The sequence below is a fragment of the Procambarus clarkii genome, chromosome 25 (assembly GCF_040958095.1).
Source record: "Procambarus clarkii isolate CNS0578487 chromosome 25, FALCON_Pclarkii_2.0, whole genome shotgun sequence".
Lineage (NCBI taxonomy): Eukaryota > Metazoa > Arthropoda > Malacostraca > Decapoda > Cambaridae > Procambarus > Procambarus clarkii.
In genome coordinates this window covers 18,614,362-18,638,093 of record NC_091174.1, presented here as the reverse complement: position 1 = coordinate 18,638,093, position 23,732 = coordinate 18,614,362, and the positions used below count along the sequence as shown (strand labels likewise).

The following is a 23,732-nucleotide window of genomic DNA, read 5'->3' as shown; positions in this document are numbered from 1 at the left end:
CAGAAGGAAATCTTCAGGTCTGTAGTTGCCCTTCCGTCGAGAAGGGGATGGCGCTCTTCAGGCACAAATATTGGGGGAGTGGGTAGCACAAGATAAATTGCGAGTTTAATGTGTTATATGTGCTATACTAGACCTAGGAATATTTAAGTTTGGTTTTTAGTTTTCCCACGCTCTATAAAGTGAATAGTACCAAATTCTACTATCTAATTGCCTATTACGCCAATATATGTACGATGGTCGACATAGTTACAAAAAGTACTATATATACAGGAGGATGGGTTGTTAAGTAAACCATAAGTACCCACAGTTGTGTCTCTGGCAGCTCTGCTTGTGTGGCGATCTAGATGACGTTAAGTGTAAAGTGTGTGGGCAAAGATTTTTTAAATTTTATGTACAAAATCTTTATAGAATATGTATTATATATTTTTTCTACTGACTAAAACAACTCGCCCGAACAGGGACTCGAACCCTGGACCCTTAGGTTAAAAGCCTAATGCTCTACCGACTGAGCTATCCGGGCTTGGAGTACAATTGGGCGATGATTCAGAAAATTGCACTTATTATTAAACTGAAAAGGATGGATGAGATGGCAGGATGGGATGTCGAAGGTATTCAAATTAAATTGTACTACAAAACAGCCCCCTCCGCAATGAGTACGAAATAGGATTTTTTGTGCCATCTGTAATACTTTTTTTACGCTACCGCTCACAGGATGGAAAAGGGGTGCACAACAAACTAGCCACCTCCGGGCGGCAACAGTCAAAATTTAGTTTGGGTTGGCGCAGATTTTGAACAGGGTGTGGAATAGTTGCGTGGAACGCCACTCTCCCACCTCCCCACTGCCCGCCTGGCGCCTTCAGAATGCCTGCGTGGAGTGACCACGCATGACCTGCGTGTCCAACTTAACCTGCAAGAGACTTGCAACAGGTACGCCTGGTGGAGAACCTCTAGCGCCTCCAGGGACTTGAGATGGCCATGTGCGAGCTCCCTGAGTTCTTGCGTTCGTTGTCGTAGCCCTCACCCGCCCGCGGTGGCGTACCTGTATGCACGACAGCCAAGTGTGAGAGCGTCATGGGGTAGGCTAGGGCAGTAGAGATAATTTATAGGGAGCAGTCCGCAGACTGACAATTTGAAATGCGGATAATAACAAAGACATATAATGATGGAGCAAAGCATTACCAATAACGGAATGGAAGCTATGAGCTGGCAGCTAGTCTGAACGACAGAAGGGCTCCAGGGAACATAATGGACGTAGGTGGCATTCTTCCAAGAAAGGGAGTTGGAAATGAATGGTTGTCGAGTGCACTTGGTATCAATTGCCTACTGGACAAATATTGTAAATCACAAACGAGATTTGTTAGGTTAGAGATCTGTTAAACATATAGTTCAGTGATTTATTGAACAATCAGCCACAGAAGGTGAATGTAGTGCTTTTAAAATGCAAATCTAACCTACATACATTAACACTGATTTACGTCTGTCCTACTTAAACAGTGTTCGAGATGTCTTTTACATAGTGGCATTAATGTGCGTTCACAAAGATGAAATGCAATTCTGACCAGCTTACACATTCCTGTGCATGTGGGGGGGGGACTGACTCGTGTGACTTATTTACCATGATCTTCACAATGTTTTTCAGCTGAACCTCGATAAAACTGTAAATTTGTTGTGATGTTTCCGAAAGTAATTGCTTTTTGCCTTTTTGCTTTTGTTGTATTTCTGCAGCATTGTTGTGTATTTTCCGATTTGGAGTTGATAAATTCGGGAAATTTTTATATGTGAGAGTGGGTGTCTGTTGTGGCTGTGCACGAGTGTTCCAGACGTTGGTGTTGGTGTATGTAGTGCTGGTCTGTGTGTTTATCCTGGCCTGAGCTGTCTGCACCTTTTCTTCCCGAGTAGAGCAGGTTCACACATGCTATACTGAATATGCTACAATTCCATTTCAATGTTTCTGATTGCATTGATAAATTATATTTTCATAGATTTTGATTTATTTTCATTTTGATTTAATTATTTTGTGTGAATTGCGTTGGAACTGAGCTGTGTTGTTTACCATACCGTTCATTTCGTGAGTATAGTTTATTTTTTTCATATTTTCATTTCATTTTTTAACTTTCTTATATTTTAGTGATGAGAACATAAGACCATTTGGGAAGGAATCGGACGAGGGAGTGGGGAATGGTGGGGATGACGAGGGGACGGGGGAGTTTGGGATGGTGGGGACGAGGGGGAATGGAGAATGGTGGGGAGGACGAGGGGATGGTGGAGTGGGGAATGGTGGGAAGGACTGGGGGACAGGGAAGGTTGCTGTGGTTCAGCAACGCACATGCGTTGCTGAACCACAGCAACGCGTGGCAGGGTACTGCTAGTATGTATGTATGTATGTGTATATATAAATATAAATATATATATATATATATATATTGGTGTATACTGGCAGCAGGTTTTCTTTCAAACATGTTTCATTGAATATGACCGCATATTCTGTATTTATTATTTTCTGGTTTAGGGCTTCTATCCCTCTAACTATTTTCTTAGCATCAGGGCTTAATTGGAATAGGAGTTCTCCAAAACTCATTTTCGTACTTTTAAGGTGAAGAAAAGAAGTGATTTACTATAGAGTGTATTACACTTATTTGTATAATTTGCACGACGTTTCGAACCTCCATGGTTCTCTTTTAAAGCGTTCTGTTTTGTGTCTGGAGAGTTTCTCATGAGTAGGCTGGCCGTTTTTCTGGTTTTATAGTAAATCGTCAGTTGCATCCTCTGATTTTTGTCTGTAGGGATAACGTTTCTATTAACAATATCTTTCAGGACCCTTTCCTCCGTTTTATGAGCTGTGGAAAAGAAGTTCCTGTAAAATAGTCTAATAGGGGGTATAGGTGTTGTGTTAGTTGTCTCTTCAGAGGTTGCATGGCTTTTCACTTTCCTTCTTATGATGTCTTCGATGAAACCATTGGAGAAGCCGTTATTGACTAGGACCTGCCTTACCCTACTCATGAGAAACTCTCCAGACACAAAACAGAACGCTTTAAAAGAGACTAATGTCGTCTATGCCTTCAAATGCCCACTTGGGGACTGTAAGCTCCAAAAAACCCAGTATATAGGCAAGACAACAACATCTCTTTCTAGGCGTTTAACGATGCATAAGCAACAGGGCTCCATTAAGGAACATATAATCTCTTCCCATAACCAAACCATCGCCAGAGAAATCCTAGTAAACAACACAGAAATCATCGATAGATACAGCGATAGCAGGCGGCTTGACGTTTGCGAGGCACTACACATCAAGAAGTCAACACCAGCAATCAACAGCCAATTATTGCACAACTATATCCTACCCACCTCAAGACTCCGCTCCAATATAGAAGCATCAAGAAATATGGACCAATAGGCTTTCTACAAACACTTCTATTCAATACCCATTGTTTCTGTTCTGTCTTGTGTTGATACTTTTAATACCCTATTAATATCCCCTCCTGTTCTGTCTTGTGTTAATGCCACATCACCCTTCCCACCTCACTCAAATGTAGATATAAAATCAGAGATACGTTCTAATCAGTTGTGTATTTGTGAAGTCTTTGAAAATGTAATAAGTTTTACGAAACGCGCCCGTGTCGCGTCAGACTAGAAATAAAAATGAATTTTGGAGAAGTGATTTTTGATTTACCTCCAACAGTGAAGCGTAATGTACGAAAGATTGAGAAAATTCGTGTTAGAATTATTAATCTTACTTTTTCGGTCATATTTAATAATATATGTCTACAGGAAAGACTGCTACCAAAATATACTAATATATATATATATATATATATATATATATATATATATATATATATATATATATATATATATATATATATATATATATATATATATATATATATATGTAATAATTATATAGTGTCAAACCACGAAGGATAAATTGAAACAGGAATTTCCCTAAGTACTTTCGTAATACATCTTCAGAAGGATGTTGGTGTATCTTCTGATACAACAAGATGTATATAGATGTGAAGATGTAAAGGTGAAGATGTAATAATACATCTTCACTCTTCTGAAGATGTATTATTAAATATGAAAGTACTTAAGGAAATTCCTGTTTCAATTCTTCCTTCGTGGTCTAACACTGTCATATATTAAATATGAAAGTACTTAAGGAACTTGGTTGGATGACTCTGGCTGCACACTCCGCATCTCTCCTGTCCGGTGCATTATTATTGATGGTAGCCATATTTCTGACACCAGAAGCAGCGCAGGGGTTCTGGGACGAATGATCTCTGTCGGTATATTCCCCAATTTCCAAGATTGAATGTTTCTGGCACAAGTCCCATGACGGTCACCAGAACCTGACGTGTCGCTGCTTTATCTACTTTTGTGCGGCATCGTTCCGCATTCAGGATTTGCTTTTGTTCTAGTACTGGATCCAGAGGAAAGTCGATTGGGTATCCCAAAGCACGACTTGTGTGCGTCTTTCTGAAGGATCCAGCTTTTCCAAGGTGATCAGACGTAATCATATCGACCAATTTTATTCCCCTTTTCATCAAGTATTTCACAGTGGCTCCTAGACCTTGTACATGTAGATCCGTTGGAATTGTATCTACCACGATGGCTGGTCCTAAACGAACATAGCCGCCTAAACGTACTAATGGTTGCACCACCTGTTAGATTTGAGGTCCTGTATTAGCCATGAAACCCGATATATTTAATTTAACCTGGATTACGGGCTTTAATTGTAGATCATCTGCCACCCTTTGTGTGATAAATGTTCTTTGGGACCCCTGGTCAAACAACCTTCGGGTTTGGACCTTGGCCCCCTTAGTTTTGATGGTAAGTTGGGCAGTTGGCAAAGTTGCATTATTTCTGGACTTTGCCGATAGGACACTAATTTTATGTCGCACCTTGCAATACTGTACTGTGGTAGGAATGTTATCTTCCACCTTGGGGTTTGGAGACTTCATTTTTATCCCCCCTCCCCGCTCAGCTCGTTGATGCCGTGAGGGGGGGGGGGCTTGGTGGGCGGCTGCCGGAGTGTGATGCTCCTTGGGACAGTCCTCTGTCCTTTTCTAGCCTTGTGCTCCTGCTGCCGTCCTCTCCAATTGTGCTGAGCACCTTTTCCTTTTCCTTCTGTTTCGTTTTTCTCCCCCTTCTCCTATCTGCTTGTCGTTTCCTGCCGACCTTTTGCTTGTTTTGGATCTTTCTTTGGACTTCTTCTATTTTAACGCCCGGGTGCTTGAGGAGGCATACTCTTGCACCCGTAGAACTGTTGTACCCGACGTCTCGAGCGAGGGGAACCTTTTATTGTAAATCCCCCTTTCGTCGCTGAACCCGGTCTCGACGGACTGACGGTTCTTAAGGTGGCGTTTGTGGGGCGTATACTCACAACGCACTCCAAGGGGGCCCCAGCATGGTCGGCGATAGCTTCCTGTTGGGTGTCCTGCCTCTAATTGTGGCTCCATGGTGGGTATGGGGGCACATTCGTAGATGAATTTCTTTCTCTTCGTCTCTATGTCGATAAATGTTTCCGTTGTACCCTCTCAGGCTCGTGGGGTGGGCGACCAAGCCCCCGAGTCGGCCTGTATTGGAAGACCAGGCTCTGTAGCTCCCGCTGCGTTGTGCCCCGACCTTGCTCCTCCTTTGACCGTCCTGACTTCTTCCCCCAGCTCCCCTCCCTCCTCTGTGGTTGGGTCGAGCCTCCAGCCCCCAGTGGTGACCACTTCGTCCCCTGGTGCAGCTAAGTCTCTCGTTGTGACTACTGCGCCTTTTAACCCCTCTCTCTCTGGGGGTTCTCAACGCCGTTCGCGCCCCGGCCGCACTCGCTCGATTCCTTCCCGTACTGCCGCGTATCAGGCCTTGTTTGGTCCTGCTTCATGGGCCAAATACTTTGATCTCCTCCCTCTTGATTCTGCGCCTCCTGACGATTTCTCCCTCCATCGGCATCTTGTTGATTCCGTGGATGCGTCTGTTACTTTCAACCCCACTCGTCTCGGTACACGTGTCGTTGCTGCTCCTTCAGGATGCAGCTTCCCGCTTGGCAGCCTTGTCTTGCCTTGGCGAGATCCCTGTTCAGGTCTCCAAGAATGTTCAGATGAATGCCAGTGTTGGCACTATTCTCCTCCCGCCCCATGTTGCAACCGGTGTTCGGAATCTGCAGGGTTGCCACGATGATATTCGGCATATCCTTGATGCCCAAGGCCATTCTGTCCTCCAGGTTGACTCGTTTACTCGTCCCCCTCGTGGTCGTCGCCGTCAACCCCTTCGTGTTGTGATGATCACCTTTGATGGTAGGACCCTTCCATTCTCTGTCATTCTTGTTGGTGCTAGGTGCTCTGTCCAGGAGTATATTCCTTCTCCTCAACTTTGTAACAAGTGCTGGAGGTTTGGGCATGGTGCCCTCCGCTGCTCTGGGGCTGTCTCTCTCTGTCCTTTGTGTGGGGGTGAAGGTCACTCTAATTCGGAGTGCACTTCTCCCCAAGCTCGCTGCCTCAACTGCGGTGAGGCCCTTACTACCTTCTCCCGTGCCTGTATCCATTACAAGCTTGAGTCGGCCGTCCTCAACTTGAAGCACCGGGAGCGTTTATCTTTTCCTGAGGCGAGGCCCCAGGTTCGCCGGCTCCCGCCTTATGCTAACGTCTCTTATGCTCGTGTGTTGTGCTCTTCCTCTCCTCGTCCTTCCCGCCTTCCTCAGACTCGCAACCGTTTCCGGGCCTTGGACCCTGATACGCCCACTGCCCCCTCCTCTGTTCCTTTGAGTTCTGTCCCGAAGGGTCCCCCTCCTGGTCCTCTGTCTGGGGTTCCCCTTCTTTCTATCGTCTCCCTCCGATCCTCTTCCTCCATCTATTGGCTCTCCCCACCGCCTGTCGGTGCAGGCAGATGTCCATCGCTCTCCTAACGGCCGTCGTGTGTGCTCTCGTTCAGCTTCTCCTGTTGAGACACTAGAATCCGTTGCCCGGTACGTAGTTGCTGGGACACCGGTTTCTTTAAGTCAGAAGCGTAAGCCTGGCTCCTCTCCTTCCTCCTCCCCGGCAGGTAAGAAGGCTTCGCTTTCTTCCTCGGCCTCTACTTCTGGCTCTGTTGCTCCTTCCCCTCCCATTTCAGTGATTGCACCCCCTGTTCCTGCTATGGAGGTTTCTTTGGTCCCTGCTTCCCTTTCGGTTGCTGCTCTTGCTGAGGTGCGCTCCCCTCTTTCTACTCCCCCTCTTCCTGCTGCTGTCCTTGAATGCTCCTCTCCGTTCTCCTCCTCCTCCTCCGGACCCCGCCCGTCCACCTCTGGTCTGTTCTCCCGCTTCCTTCCCTCCGTCTTTGCTCAGTTTACCCATGCCCCTAACCCTGACTTTGCTGACCCTGATATTCTTTAACGTGCTGTGTTGCTCTTTCGCCTTTGTTTCTTCCTTGTTCTCTGTTGTTGTTCTTTCCCTTCTCGTCGATGTCTATTCTTCAATGGAACGTTCGAGGTTATTATGCCAATTTCCTCGAACTCCAACTTCTGATTTCGCGGTTTTCGCCCCTTTGTGTTTGTCTCCAGGAGCCGATGCTTGGTGCTCGTCCTGGTCGTTTTCGTGGCTATTCCTTTCTCTCTCTCTCCCCCCCCCCCCCCAGCCGTTGCTGGGGCTCTTAATTCTCCTGCTCTCTTGATTCGCAGCTGATGTTCCCTTTGTTCCTTTACTTTTTCCTCTGCCTCTCCATTGTTCTGCTGCTCGTATCTTTGTGGGGAAATGGTACACAGTTTGTTCCATTTATCTCCCCCCGAGTGTCCAGCTTTCTCTTCCTGATCTGAAACACCTCTTGGACTCATTGCCGGAGCCTGTGCTCCTGCTGGGTGACTTCAATTGTCGTCATTCTCTTTGGGGTGACGTTCTGACGAATACCCGGGGTCGCCTTCTTGAGCCGTTTCTCCTCTCTTCTTCCCTGTCTCTTCTGAATTCTGGTGAGCCCACTCTTTGGACTCTCGGACTCGTACCCTTTCCTGTCATGATCTTTCTCTCTGCTCTTCTTCTCTTTACTTAGATTTCACGTGGCAGGTTCTTGATGACCTCCATGGCAGTGATCATTTCCCTATCCTTGTTTCCTTTTTCTCGTTTCGCCCTTCTCTCTCCTTCCCTAGGTGGCAGTTTGCTAAGGCGGACTGGAACCTATATACCCTCAGTGCTGCTCTCTCTCTGACCTCTCCCTTCTGCCTCTCTCTCTCTCTCTCTTCCTTTTTCATTACACTGTCTTCAACGCTGCCCTCCGCTCTATTCCTCGCTCTTCCTCTCGGGGTCCGCGGAAGTGCGTTCCCTGGTGGAATGCGGATTGTGCTCGGGCTGTCCGCTGTAAGTGTGCAGCCTGGAAGAGGCACCGCCGTCGGCAGACGGCCGATTCTTTTCTTTTCTTTCGGAAAGCGAGTGCGGTGGCCCGTAGGGCCATCCGTACGGCTAAACGTGAATGTTGGGCATCTTATGTCTCGACAATTACGTCCGAAACTCCTCTGCCCCAGATCTGGAAGCGTATCCACAAGATAGCGGGTAAGTTCGTTCCCGATGTTTCACCGGTCCTTCACCTCCATGATACTCTTGTGGCGGACCCGTTGCAGGTCGCTTCCGAACTGGGTTCCCACTTTTCTTCTGTTAGCTCTGGTCTTCATCTTCCCCAATCTTTCCTTCTTCGTAAACCTGTCCTTGAGTCTCGTCCTTTAGATTTCTGCACTCATCTTCAGCTTCCCTATAATGATCCCTTCTCTCTCTGAACTTTGTTCTGCCCTGGCCCTCTGCGGTTCTACGGCGGCGGTCTCCGATGGTATTCATTATGAGATGCTTCGCCATCTCCCTCCGTGCATGTCTCAGTATTTACTGAGTCTGTATAATCGGATCTGGGAGTCGTCGTCAGTCCCTGAGGACTGGCTCAATGCCGTTGTCCTCCCTGTTCGCAAACCGGGGTCTCTGGGTACTTCCCCTAAGGACTTTCGCCCTATTGCCCTCACAAGTTGTGTCTGCAAACTCTTTGAACGTATGGTTAACGTTCGTCTGATGTGGTTCCTGGAACACCATCACCTCTCCCCTTCTTAATTTGGTCCCCCTCCCCGCTCAGCTCGTTGTCGCCGTGTGGGGGCTTAGTGGGCGGCTGCCGGAGTGTGATGCTCCTTGAGACAGTCCTCTGTCCTTTTCTAGCCTTGTGCTCCTGCTGCCGTCCTCTCCAATTCTGCTGGGCATCTTTTCCTTTTCCTTCTGTTTCGTTTTTCTCCCCCCTCTTCTCCTATCTGCTTGCCGTTTCCTACCGACCTTTTGCTCGTTCTGGTTCTTCCCTTGGACTTCTTCTATTTTGACGCCCGGGTGCTTGAGGAGGCATACTCATGCACCCGTAGAACTGCAGTACCCGACGTCGAGAGCGAGGGGAACCTTTTATTGTCAATCCCCACTTCGTCACTGAACCCGATCTCGACGGACTGTCGGTTTCTTAAGGTGGCGTTTGTGGGGCGTATACTCGCGACGCACCCCTAGGAGGCCCCGACAAGATCGGCGATAGCTTCTTGTTGGGTGTCCTGCCTCTAATTGTGGCTCCATGGTGGGTGTGGGGGCACATTCGTGAGTGAATTCTTTCTTTCGTCAAGATGATTACCCCTGCTTCGGCTTCTTCTGGTTTACCTTCTCAGGCTCGTGGGGTGGGCGACCAAGCCCCCGAGTCGGTCCGTATTGGAAGACCGGGCTCTGTAGCCTCCGCTGCATTGGGCCCCGACCTTGCTCCTCCTTTGGCCTCTCTGACTCCTTCCTCTGGCTCCCCTCCCTCCTCTGTGGTTGGGTCGAGCCCCAAGCCCCCAGTGGTGACTACCTCGTCCCCTGGCGTGGCTCGTTCTCTAGTTGTAACTACTGCGCCTTTTAACCCCTCTCTCTCTGGGGGTTCTCACCGCCGTCTTCGTCACGGCCGCCCTCGCTCGATTCCTTCCAGTTCTGCTACCTATCAAGCCTTGTTTGGTCCCGCTTCGTGGGCCAAATATTTTGATCTCCTCCCTCTTGATTCTGCGCCTCCTGACGATTTCTCCCTCCATCGACATCTCATTGATTCCGTGGATGCCTCCATTACTTTCAACCCCACTCGTCTCGGTACACGTGTCGTTGCTGCTCCTTCTCAGGATGCTGCTTCCCGCTTGGCTGCCTTATCCTGCCTTGGCGAGACCCCCGTTCGGGTCTCGAAGAACGTTCAGTTGAATGCCAGTGTTGGCACTATTTTGCTCCCGCCCCATGTTGCGACCGGTGTTCGGGACCTGCGCGACTGCCACGACGATATTCGACATATCCTCGCTGCCCAGGGCCATTCTATTCTCCAGGTGGACACGTTTACTCGTCCCCCTCGTGGTAGTCGCCGTCAACCCCTCCGGGTTGTGAAGATTACCTTTGATGGTAGGACCCTTCCACCCTCTGTCATTCTTGCTAGTGCCAGGTGCTCTGTCCAGGAGTACATTCCTTCTCCTCGGCTCTGCAACAAGTGCTGGAGGTTTGTGCATGGTGCCCTCCGCTGCTCCGGGACTGTCTCTCTCTGTCCTTTGTGTGGTGGCGAAGGTCACTCTAAGTCGGAGTGCGCTTCTCCCCAGGCTCGTTGCCTCAACTGCGGTGAGGCCCATCCTACCTTCTCCGGTGCGTGTGTCCATTACAAGCTTGAGGCAGCCGTCCTCAACTTGAAGCACCGGGAGCGTTTATCTTTTCCTGAGGCGAGGCGCCAGGTTCGCCGGCTCCCGCCTTATGCTAATATCTCTTATGCTCGCGTGTTGCGCTCTTCCTCTCCTCGTCCTTCCCGCCTTCCTCAGACTCACAACCGTTTCCAGGCCTTGGACCCTGATGCGCCCACTGCCCCCTCCTCTGTCCCTTTGGGTTCTCTCCCGAAGGATCCTCCTCCTGGTCCTCTGTCTGGGGTTCCCCTTCCTTCTACCCGGTCTGTCGTGTCTTCTGTGTCTTCTTCCTCGTCCCCCTCCGATCCTCCTTCCCATCCTCTTCCTCCATCTATCGGCTCTCCCCGCCTCCTGTCGGTGCGGGCGGATGTCCATCGCTCTCCTAACGGCCGTCGTGTGTGCTCTCGTTCGGCTTCTCCTGTTGAGACACTGGAATCCGTTGCCCGGTACGTAGTTGCTGGGACACCGGTCTCTTTAAGTCAGAAGCGTAAGCCTGGCTCCTCTCCTTCCTCTTCCCCGGCGGGTAAGAAGGCTTCGCTTTCTTCCTCAGCTCCTCCTTCTGGCTCTGTTGCTCCTTCCCCTCCCGTTTCAGTGCTTGCGCCCCCTGTTCCTGCTATGGAGGTTTCTTTGGCCCCTGCTTCCCTTTCGGTTGCTGCTCTTGCTGGGGTGCGCTCCTCTCTTTCTACTCCCCCTCTTCCTGCTGCTGTCCTTGACTGCTCCTCTCCGTTGTCTCCTCCTCCTCCTCCTCCTCCTCCTCCGGACCCTGCCCGCCCACCTCTGATCTGTTCTCCCGTTTCCTTCCCTCCGTCTTTGCTCAGTTTACCCATGCCCCCTAACCCTGACTTTGCTGACCCTGATCCCGACCCTGATATTCTTTAACGTGCTCTGTTGGTCTTTCGCCTTTGTTTCTTCCTTGTTCTCTGTTTTTGTCCTTTCTCTTCTCGTCGTTGTCCATTCTTCAATGGAACGTTCGAGGTTATTACGCCAATTTCCTCGAACTCCAACTTCTGGTTTCGCGGTTTTCGCCCCTTTGTGTCTGTCTCCAGGAGCCGATGCTTGGTGCTCGTCCTGGTCGTTTTCGTGGCTATTCCTTTCTCTCCCCCCCCCCCAGCCATTGCTGGGGCTTCTAATTCTTCTGCTCTCTTGATTCGGGCTGATGTTCCCTTTGTTCCTTTACTTTTTCCTTCGCCTCTCCATTGTTCTGCTGCTCGTATCTTTGTGGGGAAATGGTACACAGTTTGTTCCATTTATCTCCCCCCGAGTGTCCAGCTCTCTCTTCCTGATTTGAAACACCTCCTAGACTCCTTGCCGGAGCCTGTGCTCCTGCTGGGTGACTTCAATTGTCGTCATTCTCTTTGGGGTGACGTTCTGACGAATACCCGGGGTCGCCTCCTTGAGCCGTTTCTCCTCTCTTCTTCCCTGTCTCTTCTGAATTCTGGTGAGCCCACTCATTTGGACTCTCGAACTCGCACCCTTTCTTGTCTTGATCTTTCTCTCTGCTCTTCTTCTCTTTACTTAGATTTCACATGGCAGGTTCTTGATGACCTCCATGGAAGTGATCATTTCCCCATCCTTGTTTCCTTTTTCTCTTTCCGCCCTTCCCTCTCTTTCCCTAGGTGGCAGTTTGCTAAGGCGGACTGGACCCTATTTTCCCTCAGTGCTACTCTCTCTGACCTCTCCCTTCTGCCCCTCTCTCGCGCTCTCCTCCTTTTTCATGACACTGTCTTCGACGCTGCCCTCCGCTCTATTCCTCGCTCTTCCTCTCGGGGTCCACGGAAGTGCGTTCCCTGGTGGAATGCGGACTGTGCTCGGGCTGTCCGCTGTAAGCGTGCAGCCTGGAAGAAGCACCGCCGTAGGCAGACGACCGATTCTTTTCTTTTCTTTCGGAAAGCGAGTGCGGTGGCCCGTAGGGCCATCCGTACGGCTAAACGTGAATGTTGGGCATCTTATGTCTCGACAATTACGTCCGAAACCCCTCTGGCCCAGATCTGGAAGCGTATCCGCAAGATAGCGGGTAAGTTCGTTCCCGATGTTTCACCGGTCCTTCACCTCCATGATACTCTTGTGGCGGACCCGTTGCAGGTCGCTTCCGAACTGGGTTCCCACTTTTCTTCTGTTAGCTCTGGTCTTCATCTTCCCCAATCTTTCCTTCTTCGTAAACATGTCCTTGAGTCTCGTCCTTTAGATTTCTGCACTCATCTTCAGCTTCCCTATAATGATCCCTTCTCTCTCTCTGAACTTCGTTCTGCCCTGGCCCTCTGCGGTTCTACGGCGGCGGGCTCCGATGGTATTCATTATGAGATGCTTCGCCATCTCCCTCCGAGCACGTCTCAGTATTTACTGAGTCTGTATAATCGGATCTGGGAGTCGTCGTCAGTCCCTGAGGACTGGCTCGATGCCGTTGTCCTCCCTGTTCGCAAACCGGGGTCTCTGGGTACTTCCCCTAAGGACTTTCGCCCTATTGCTCTCACAAGTTGTGTCTGCAAACTCTTTGAACGTATGGTTAACGTTCGTCTGATGTGGTTCCTGGAACACCATCACCTCCTCTCCCCTTCTCAATTTGGTTTCCGCAAGTGCCGCAGCACGACAGATGTCCTGGTGAACTTGGAGGTCTATATTCGTACTGCTTTTGCTGCGAAGACCTCCGTTGTTGCCGTCCTTTTTGACCTAGAGAAGGCTTACGACACCACTTGGCGTTATCATATCCTATCTCAACTTCATTCTTTTGGCCTTCGTGGTCATCTCCCTCTCTTTCTCCGCAGCTTCCTCTCTCGTCGTTCCTTTCGGGTGCGCCTTGGTACCGCTCTCTCTGCCTCTTTTCAGCAATACGAAGGTGTGCCCCAGGGTAGTGTTCTGAGCACTACTCTTTTTCTGGTTGCCCTCAATGGTCTTCTTTCCTCTCTTCCTTCTGGTGTCTTCTCCGCTCTCTATGTCGATGATCTTACCCTTTGTTGTCAGGGTGATGATTCGCCTCTCCTTCAACGCCGGCTTCAACTTGCAATTGATGCCGTGTCGTCTTGGGCCACAGGTCATGGCTTCAAGTTCTCTACTTCTAAGACTTGTGCCATGACTTTTACGCGGAAACGGGTTGTTCTTCGTCCCTCTTTGTCACTTTATGGTCATCCCCTTGAATACAAAGATTCCGCGAAGCTTTTGGGGTTATTCCTTGACACTCGTTTGTCTTGGTCTCCCCATATCTCTTACCTCCGTGTTGAGTGCTCTAAGTCCCTAACCCTCCTTCGGGTCTTGTCCCATACTTCTTGGGGGGCAGATAGGCGCACTCTCCTTGCTTTACATTCCTCTCTCGTCCTGTCTAAGCTCGATTATGGTTGCCCTGCTTACTCGTCTGCTTCTCCTTCTACTCTTCGCCGTCTTGATGCTTTGCACCATACTGGGTTGCGCCTCAGTTCTGGTGCCTTTCGTTCGACTCCCGTCCTTAGCTTGTATGTTGACACTGGCTTCCTGTCTCTCCAGGACCGCCGTGATCGCTACTGTCTTCGCTATCTTGCGCGGTCCTTGCAACATCCTTCCTCTCGCCTCTGTCGTGCTTTAACTTTTACCCCTCCTGCGGTTCCTGTTCCTCTTCACCACCTCCCTCTTTCTGTCCGGTTATCTCGCCTACAGGATTCTCTTTCCGTTCGTATTTCTGATGTTTCTCCTCGTGTTGTTCCTTCTTTGCCCCCGTGGAGGGTCCCTCTTCCGCGGTTTTGTACATCCTTGACTCGTATCACTAAAGCTTTTACCCCTCCTACAGTTCTAAAACGCCTTTTCCTCGAGCACTTTTCTTCTCACTCCCGCTCCGTTTCTGTCTTCACCGATGGGTCTAAGTCAGCGGACGGTGTTGGCTACTCTGTTGTTTTTCCTGATCGCACTTATATGTGTCGCTTGCCTCCGGAGACTAGCATCTTTACAGCGGAACTTTATGCTATTCTCTATGCTCTTCGTCTCCTGCTTTCTCGTTGTCAGTCTTCCTTTGTGGTTGTTGTTGACTCTCGTAGTGCCCTCATGGCTCTCGGGTGCTTTAATCCAGTTCATCCGGTAGTTGTCGAGATCCAGCATTGGCTGTTTCTCGTTCACAGTAAATTTAAGTCGGTTGAGTTTTGTTGGGTTCCCAGCCATATTGGCGTGTCTTTAAATGAGCGTGCGGATGCTGCCGCTAAGGAAGCTGTCCGCTCTTGTCCCATCTCTCGTAAAGGCATTCCGTATTCCGACTTTTACCCGGTTATCCATTCCTCAGTCCTTACCCATTGGCAGGCTTCTTGGTTGTCTGTTACTGGTAACAAGCTACGTACTCTTAAATGTTGTGTTTCCTCGTGGCCGTCCTCCTTCCACCGTAACCGGCGGTGGGAAACAGCTCTGGCGAGGTTGCGTATTGGCCATACTCGCTTAACCCATGGTCACTTGATGGAGCGCCGCCCTGCTCCTTATTGTCCTAGTTGCATTGTCCCTCTTACGGTCGTGCATGTCCTTCTTGAATGTCCTGACTTCCAGGACGAGCGTGTGTCTTGCTTTCCGACCGCCCCTCGCGGTCACCTGTCCCTCGATAGAATTCTTGGTGACTCAGATACTTTTGATATCGTTCGCCTTATGCGTTTTTGTTCTCGTATTGGCATCCTTGGTGATATTTAGCGCCCTCTGATTATTTTGCGTATTTGATGGTGCTACATAGCCTTCCCGGTTTGGTGCCTTCTTTTGATAATTACTTACTTACTTCTTAATTTGGTTTCCGCAAGTGCCGCAGCACGACAGATGTCCTGGTGAACTTGGAGGTCTATATTCGTACTGCTTTTGCTGCGAAGACCTCCGTTGTTGCCGTCCTTTTTGACCTGGAAAAGGCTTACGACACCACTTGGCGATATCATATTCTATCTTAACTTCATTCTTTTGGCCTTCGTGGTCATCTCCCTCTCTTTCTCCGCAGCTTCCTCTCTCGTCGTTCCTTTCGGGTGCGCCTTGGTACCGCACTCTCTGCCTCTTTTCAGCAATACGAAGGTGTGCCACAGGGTAGTGTTCTGAGCACTACTTTTTCTGGTTGCCCTCAATGGTCTTCTATCCTCTCTTCCTTCAGGTGTCTTCTCCGCTCTTTATGTCGATGATCTTACCCTTTGCTGTCAGAGTGGTAATTCGCCTCTCCTTCAGCGCCGGCTTCAACTTGCAATTGATGCCGTGTCGTCTTGGGCCACCGATCATGGCTTCAAGTTCTCCACTTCTAAGACTTGTGCCATGACTTTTACCCGGAAACGGGTCGTTCTTCGTCCCTCTTTGTCACTTTATGGTCATCCCCTTGAGTAAAGATTCCGCGAAGCTTTTGGGGTTATTCCTTGACACTCGTTTGTCTTGGTCTCCCCATATCTCTTACCTCCATGTTGAGTGCTCTAAGGCCCTTACCCTCCTTCGGGTCTTGTCCCATACTTCTTGGGGGGCTGATAGGCGCACTCTCCTTGCTTTACATTCTTCTCTCATCCTGTCTAAGCACGATTATGGTTGCCCTGCTTACTCGTCTGCTTCTCCTTCTACTCTTCGCCGTCTTGATGCTTTGCACCATACTGGGTTGCGCCTCAGTTCTGGTGCCTTTCGTTCGACTCTCGTCCTTAGCTTGTATGTTGACACTGGCTTCCTGTCTCTCCAGGACCGCCGTGATCGCTACTGTCTTCACTATCTTGCGCGGTCCTTACAACATCCTTCCTCTCGCCTCTGTCGTGCTTTAACTTTTACCCCTCCTGCGGTTCCTGTTCCTCTTCACCACCTCCCTCTTTCTGTCCGGTTATCTCGCCTACAGGATTCTCTTTCCGTTCGTATTTCTAATGTTTCTCCTCGTGTTGTTCCTTCTTTGCCCCCGTGGAGAGTCCCTCTTCCGCGGTTTTGTACTTCCTTGACCCATATCACTAAAGCTTTTACCCCCTCCTACGGTTCTAAAACGCCTTTTCCTTGAGCACTTTTCTTCTCACTCCCGCTCCGTTTCTGTCTTCACCGATGGGTCTAAGTCTACGGACGGTGTTGGCTACTCTGTTTTTCCTGATCGCACTTATATGTGTCGCTTACCTCCGGAGACTAGCATCTTTACAGTGGAGCTTTATGCTATTCTCTATGCTCTTCGTCTCCTGCTTTTTCGTTGTCAGTCTTCCTGTGTAGTTGTTGTTCACTCTTGTAGTGCCCTCCTGGCTCTCGGGTCCTTTAATCCGGTTCATCCAGTAGTTGTCGAGATCCAGCATTGGCTGTTTCTTGTTCACAGTAAATTTATGTCGGTTGAGTTTTGTTGGGTTCCCAGCCATGTTGGTGTGTCTTTAAATGAGCGTGCGGATGCTGCCGCCAAGGAAGCTGTCCGCTCTTGTCCCATCTCTCGTAAAGGTATTCCATATTCCGACTTTTACCCGGTTATTCATTCCTCCGTCCTTACCCGTTGGCAGGCTTCTTGGTCGTCTGTTACTGGTAACAAACTACGTACTCTTAAATGTTGTGTTTCCTCGTGGCCGTCCTCCTACCACCGTAACCGGCGATGGGAAACAGCTCTGGCGAGGTTGCGTATTGGCCATACTCGCTTAACCCATGGTCACTTGATGGAGCGCCGCCCTGCTCCTTATTGTCCTAGTTGCATTGTCCCTCTTACGGTCGTGCATGTCCTTTTTGAATGTCCTGACTTCCAGGACGAGCGTGTGTCTTGCTTTCCGACCGCCCCTCGTGGTCACTTGTCCCTCAATAGAATTCTTGGTGACTCGGATACTTTTGATATAGTTCGCCTTATGCATTTTTGTTCTCGTACTGGCATCCTTGGTGATATTTAGCGCCCTCTGATTATTTTGCGCATTTGATGGTGCTACATAGCCTTCCCGGTTTGGTGCCTTCTTTTGATAATTACTTACTTCATTTTTATCACTGCACAATGCTGCGTGATAATGACCCTTGTTACACCTATTACAGGTGTGTAAATTGGTCTCACAGGAGTTGTGTTTCCTAAGGCACCTCGTATGTTGCATCATTCCGACTCTTCAGATCCCATGGTGTTCACTTCCTTATTGGTAGCAGTGTCCAGGTCCTTTTTCACATACAACATTACCTCACCTGCTCTTGTTCTGCCATTTCTGAATGGTGGGTGGTATCCTGGGACATGGAATTCCCCTTCTATCATGTCCTCTCTTCCCCACGTTTCACTGATGCCAATGATGTAGGGATTTTTTAGCCTCTGCCTACGCATATAATGTCAAATTTATTTACTAGGTTTCTGGCTTTTGTGTGGAAAGAATTTAAACTCCTGACGTTGTTCCTGGGGGCTGAGAAATTACTCCTGTGTTTAACACATTCCTGTTCTGTACCTTTTTGCTCTGGTTCTGAACCAGATTGACTGATTGATAAATATTAAACCACCCAAAAGGTGGCACGGCATGCATAGTCTGTAAGTGGAGGCTCTTAGAGCCATTACCAATACTAATAGCTGATACTAGAGATCTGCTGATGGATAGGGTCTTCATGGTCTCCCACAGTTTATGGCCCTCAGGAGACTTGGTCGCCAAGTTGCAGTTTAATGTGCAAGACAGTAGTGTGCAAGACAGTAGTGTGCAAGACACTTGTTTCAGTTGATTGACGAATAATTTTAGTTAAGAAAGTGTTGAACGTGACTGACTAAATTTGTTGGGGGAACTGTAATGATGTTGATAATATTTGACAAAAGAACTAGTTACTGAACAGTAGAAACAATTGTACATTTTATTTTAAAGAACATGTAAGAGATTACGTTGAACATAGCGAACATACGATTAATGACAAAGAACACATAGAACATGTAAGAGAATGCACTGAACACAGTGAACATACGGGGAAAATGACAAAGAATACATAGAACATGAACTTGTGAAGAACATGCCAAGAACATGGAGAACATGAATATTGAATATAAAAGTTGTTCAGAGAACATATGACGTGCATGAAAACATGACAAAGAACACGGTGAACTTACCGTGTCAAAATGTCAAAAACACAGAAAAATGGAGAAAACTGGTAAAAAATATGAACTGAACTTGCTGTGAACACTTGCTGAACATGAAGTGAACATGGATGAGAATGCAAAGAACAGTGAATATAGAGAATGATATACAAATACAGTAGGATTATTGAAGGTTTGGATAAGTTGGGAAATGGGCGAAATGAAGAGGGAGGTAAGGGGGGAAAGTGAAGGGTGTGGGGAGATAATGGGGGAAAGTGAAGGGTGTGGAGAGATAAGGGAGTTGGGGGAGGTAAAGGGGAAAAGGTAAGGGAGGGGGTGGGAGGTAAGGTGATTTCTGGCCGTGTGATTATTGCTTTGTTGAGTAAACAAAAGGTATTGAAGATAAGGTGTCATTTGACCGTGGGAATTTTATTACTGTGTGAATATTAGCACGTTAGTGATTATTTACATAGCTGGGTGAAAAAAGGGTATTAAAGGATATGATGTTTACTTTTGATAGATTGGAGAGGGCCTTTATCTGAAATATTCATGTTTGATGAACTAAGGCGGACATGAGTTGGAGCTCGGTAATTTGCTTTTTGAATGATTGACTTTACAGGGGGTCTGAAATGTAGTGGGATTTTTAAGTTCCAGGGAATTTGCACTGATAGTAGTGAATTTACAGGAGCGAACTATGGCTGAGGACAAAAGCTGAAACTCGATAACTGCATTGGCCTTATTTACTACATCTGAAATAGCTATGTTTTAAATTTTAAAGGATTTGCTTAGACACTAGAGAAGATACCAGAAGAAACTAAGGTGTGGGACGAGAGTTGGAGCTTATTAACTAAATTGTAGTATTGTACTGTGTATGAAATAGCTGCGTTTTAAATTTTAAGGGATTTTGTTAGATATATAGAAGATACGAGAGGGAACGAAGGTGGGGAACAGGAGCTGGAGCTCAGTAATTGTTAGGCATTATTTTACTATGTCTAAAATATAGAATTTTTAATTTTCAGGGGGATTGGATATATGTCCATATCGCATTGAATATACGAGAGGGAACTAAAGTGGAGGGCAGGAGTTGGAGCTCAGAAATTATTTGATTTTATTTTACTATGTCTGAAATACAGAGGGTTTGAATTTCAGGGAAATTGATCTGTTACTAACGAAGATATTGAAATGGACTACGGTGGGGGACAGGAGCTAGAGTTTGTTTACAGTGTTTTCTTTATTTACTCAGAAGTATAGGAGATTTAAATTTAAGGAAAATTGATGGGTTATTAACGAAGATACGAGAGGAAACTAAGGCTGAGGACGAAAGCTGGAGCTCGGTAACTAAATTGTCGTATTGTACTACGTTTGAAATATGACAGTTTAAAATTTCAGGGGGATTGGACTGTTAGTAAAGAAGTTACGGGGATATAGTAAGACGGGGGGACATTAGCTGGAGCTTGCTTACTGACTTGATCTGATTTACTACGTGTGAAAAATGACTGTTTAAAATATCAGGGGGGTTGGACTGTTAGTATTGAATATACGACAGGGGACTAAGGCGGGGGATAGGAGCTAGAACTTGCTTACTGACTGAATTTGATTTACTACGTATGAAATATGACTGTTTAGATTTGGGCTCAAATTGGGCTGTTAGTAGCGAAACTACACTTATAAATGTGGTCACTGACGAATTTGATCTTAAAATGGTCTCTATAAATTTTTTTGGTCTCAATTGGACTCTCATAATATTTGAATTTCCTCAGTAAGAACTCCTTAAGAATGTAGGTGTGAGTAAAACTCTGAAATATTTTGGTCTCAAAGTGGACTCTGACGAATTTTTGGCATAAACTGGACTGGTGAAAATTGGTCTGAAAATGGACTCTTGTTAATTTTTCAGGCTTAAACTGGACTCAGACGAATTTTCGGTCTTAAATGGCCTCTGAAGAAAATTGGTCCACAAATGGTCTCTGAATAATTTTCGGTCTTTACAGGTGAAATAGCCATAAATGCATATAAAAACTAAAACTTGCTGGTAAGATGTCTGTTTTCCTTAACAAAACTTATATGACAATATTCTCTCAAAACTCGTTTTTTCAAATTTCGGTCATAAACTCGTAAATAAACTTCTATGATTACACAAACTCTGAAATATTTTTATAAAACTGAACTTTGAAAAATTTTGAATTTCTCCCATAAGAACTCTTAACAAACTTCTAAGATCTCTGAAATTATTTTTCTCATAAGGAATCCTTAACAAACTTCTATGATCTCTGAAATTATTTTTCCCATAAGAACTCTTAACAAACTTCTAAAATCTCAGAAATTATTTTCCCCATGAGAAATCCCTAACAAACTTCAATGATCTCATAAGAAACCTTTAACTCCAAATCGGCCTCATTTGACAAAAAAAAGGGGCCCATACGTTGTCCATTTTCAGGGCTAAAAAAAAAAAAAAAAAAAAAGGCCCATACACTGTACTCCCTATTGCTCATGACGACGCTTTATATCTGAACAGAAGAACCTCGATAGTTTGGTACCATCAGGATCGTCGTCTTTTTCGACAAATTGCATTTTGTTCATCTGAGAATTTGCGGTGGAATTCTGGGTCGCAGTATTTTCTTCAGTATTGTGAGATCAGTGGAGGAGTTCATGGTGTTGGTGGGATACCCGTACTCGTAAATACTCGTACATGGGGGTACGGGTATTTGTTCTGGCTGATTATCTTGTTGCAATTGTGGGTCAATTTTCGTCTGATGTTTGTGTTGTTATTGAATTCACCGGGTGGAATGAAGAGCACAAAGCAAGTATTTTGTCTTCGACCTCGTCATCGGTCGCAAGGACATTCTCGTCGACGTCGGTGGTGGCTCTGGAGAACCTCCTGATGTCGGTTGTGGGAGTTTCGGGTAGTCTGTCGTCGTCTCCGAACGTGATGTCTTCGTTGGCACGGACATCCAGGGTGGGTGGCGACCGTTACCGGACTGGTTGTGGGGCCTGTTGCAGGGTCGGAAGTTAGAAGCTGGAATAACTGGGAGAAGTCACCTGGTACCGTCACCGTCGGTAGTTAATTTGCAGTGAGCAGCCGGTTGATGGTGTGGACGTCGTTGCCCGTCAATTTGTCGGCGAGGTGTATAAATACTGGTTGTAGGGTGTTGGTGGTGGTAACTGCAGGATTGGTCGGTGGTAGTGAAGGCTGCGGAAGTGAGCTCGGAGGCAAGGGACCAAGCAATGGTGAGGTAGCAGCAGCTTGCCCATGTGTGTTCGCGGGCATGGCGGGAAAGCGGACATATGGGGGGTTGGCTAGCTGAGGTGAGGTAGAGGTAGTGTTTGCCGTCACCTTTTTAATTTCCTTCTGTCGGTGGAGACGATCAGGTGAGACTGCATGTGAGAGTTTTGAGTGAAGTGGAATAAATGAAATTGGTATAAGGAATTGAGCTCGGAAAATTTCTAATAATTTTTGTTATTCTTTAACCTTTATTCCTGTCGTGATATTCAATTAAGTCGCCTGAGGAAGGACTTGCTTAGCTAACACACCAGTGTAGTAAGCAGCTCATTCCTCACTTGGGGACCATATATGAATAATTGACTAGGCGTGAGCAAACGCCGAGACCCCAATGAAAATTTAAATCCCCTCCACTAGGCCGCCGACCTTCACTATTCGCCGAAGCGAATCTAACGAGTAGGTCCTGGGCTCTCACAACAATAATTTATTGTTGTGTGGTGCCGTATATTTGATCCAAAACTCAGAATCAGTCTCAATTTGATTAGTCGAGTGTGAAGAACACTTGCATAACAATTATAATGTGTGGGGTGTAACGAAAAGACAGTGTTGAACATAACAACTTAGTTTATTCAATAAAGTACTAATTACTACAACAAAACAAAAAGAAATGTCAATGACGTTACTCGAAATCCTTCCTGTGACACTATCAATGACAACTAGACACCAGCCCCTCGGACTGCATAATGAACTAACTCGAACATAAGCGTGACCACAGAGGAATCAACAAGAAACTAGAACTAACAGATCTATAATCACAATTACAACAAATGACACAGTAGGTTCTGAAACACGTCTCCATTAACCTCCTATTGTTCTACGCCTCAGTGCAGTCTACACCTGCAACGGCGGTTGCAATGCAATCAAATAGCCTTTCAATAACAACAATGACTAATGGGTTCACTGGCAACTCCAGCAATATTTCCTCAAATTAATCTTTACGTTAACACTCCGTCCCACGGACGATCAACAATCAATAACAATTGATTTACGTTAATAACACAATAACATTTACGTTAATTTAATAACTCTTACAACTGTCACTAGTAATGCGGAAATTACACAATGCACCCGTCGAGCATTCAGTGAGTAAATCCCATTAATACCTGTACTACAAAACAGCTGATTAATCTCTTTACTAGTTACGTTAATTTACGTTAATCGGTTACTAATCACTCAGCGATGGTAAACTCTGATTTACAATATCCAACGTGCTAAGAGAACGGTAATCACTCGTGATTACCTTTAGAGTAATTAATTATTATCCTCAAGATCAATAATTAAACAATTAAATACGCAACCTTTCACACTGGCTCAGCAATTTACATTAAAGGTATGAATTCCGTCTAAGCCTTCCATACTCAGACCAATTCAGGTGGCTAATAACAGTAATTAAGCCCCACGTTTACGTTATTCTAAAATGACGTTACTCCTCCCATGAGTCAATCAAGTACCGGTACTTCCGGACAGATAAATACGACGTTACGTTAATGGAACAATGGAGCCTTCGTGTGAGTCGATCAAACAAGGATCGAGGTTAATTACTTTGACTTCCTGAAACACGTCAATTACCTGGCCCACTGACCGTTAATTACGACAGACAATACTCTAATTCTTATCTAGCTGATGACTAGGCTCCTTGAGACTACCGTAGCCGCTTGGCAGGAAAGTAAATTAACCCAAACGTATTCTACGTTACTCAAATTGTCAAAGAACAAATTCTCTTAAAGCAATGGGCGTTTCCTTGGTTACGTTATATTAATTGCCTCGCAATCACCTCACTGAATACTGGACTTCGATGTCCTACCAGATAACAGGAGAATATATGTGTACCCAAGTACTCGTCTACAGCCGAGTTCACCCACGACAATGACAAATCACACTAACAAATCACAGTGATT

The 23,732-nt window shown here is 46.8% G+C and overlaps 1 non-coding gene across 1 annotated transcript; it reads right to left on the bottom strand.

Moving 5' to 3' along the window:
* Positions 1–447: 447 nt before the first annotated feature.
* TRNAK-UUU (transfer RNA lysine (anticodon UUU)) lies at positions 448–520 on the bottom strand. The gene has a single exon. It is a non-coding gene; the product is annotated as a tRNA-Lys (tRNA).
* Positions 521–23,732: the final 23,212 nt, after the last annotated feature.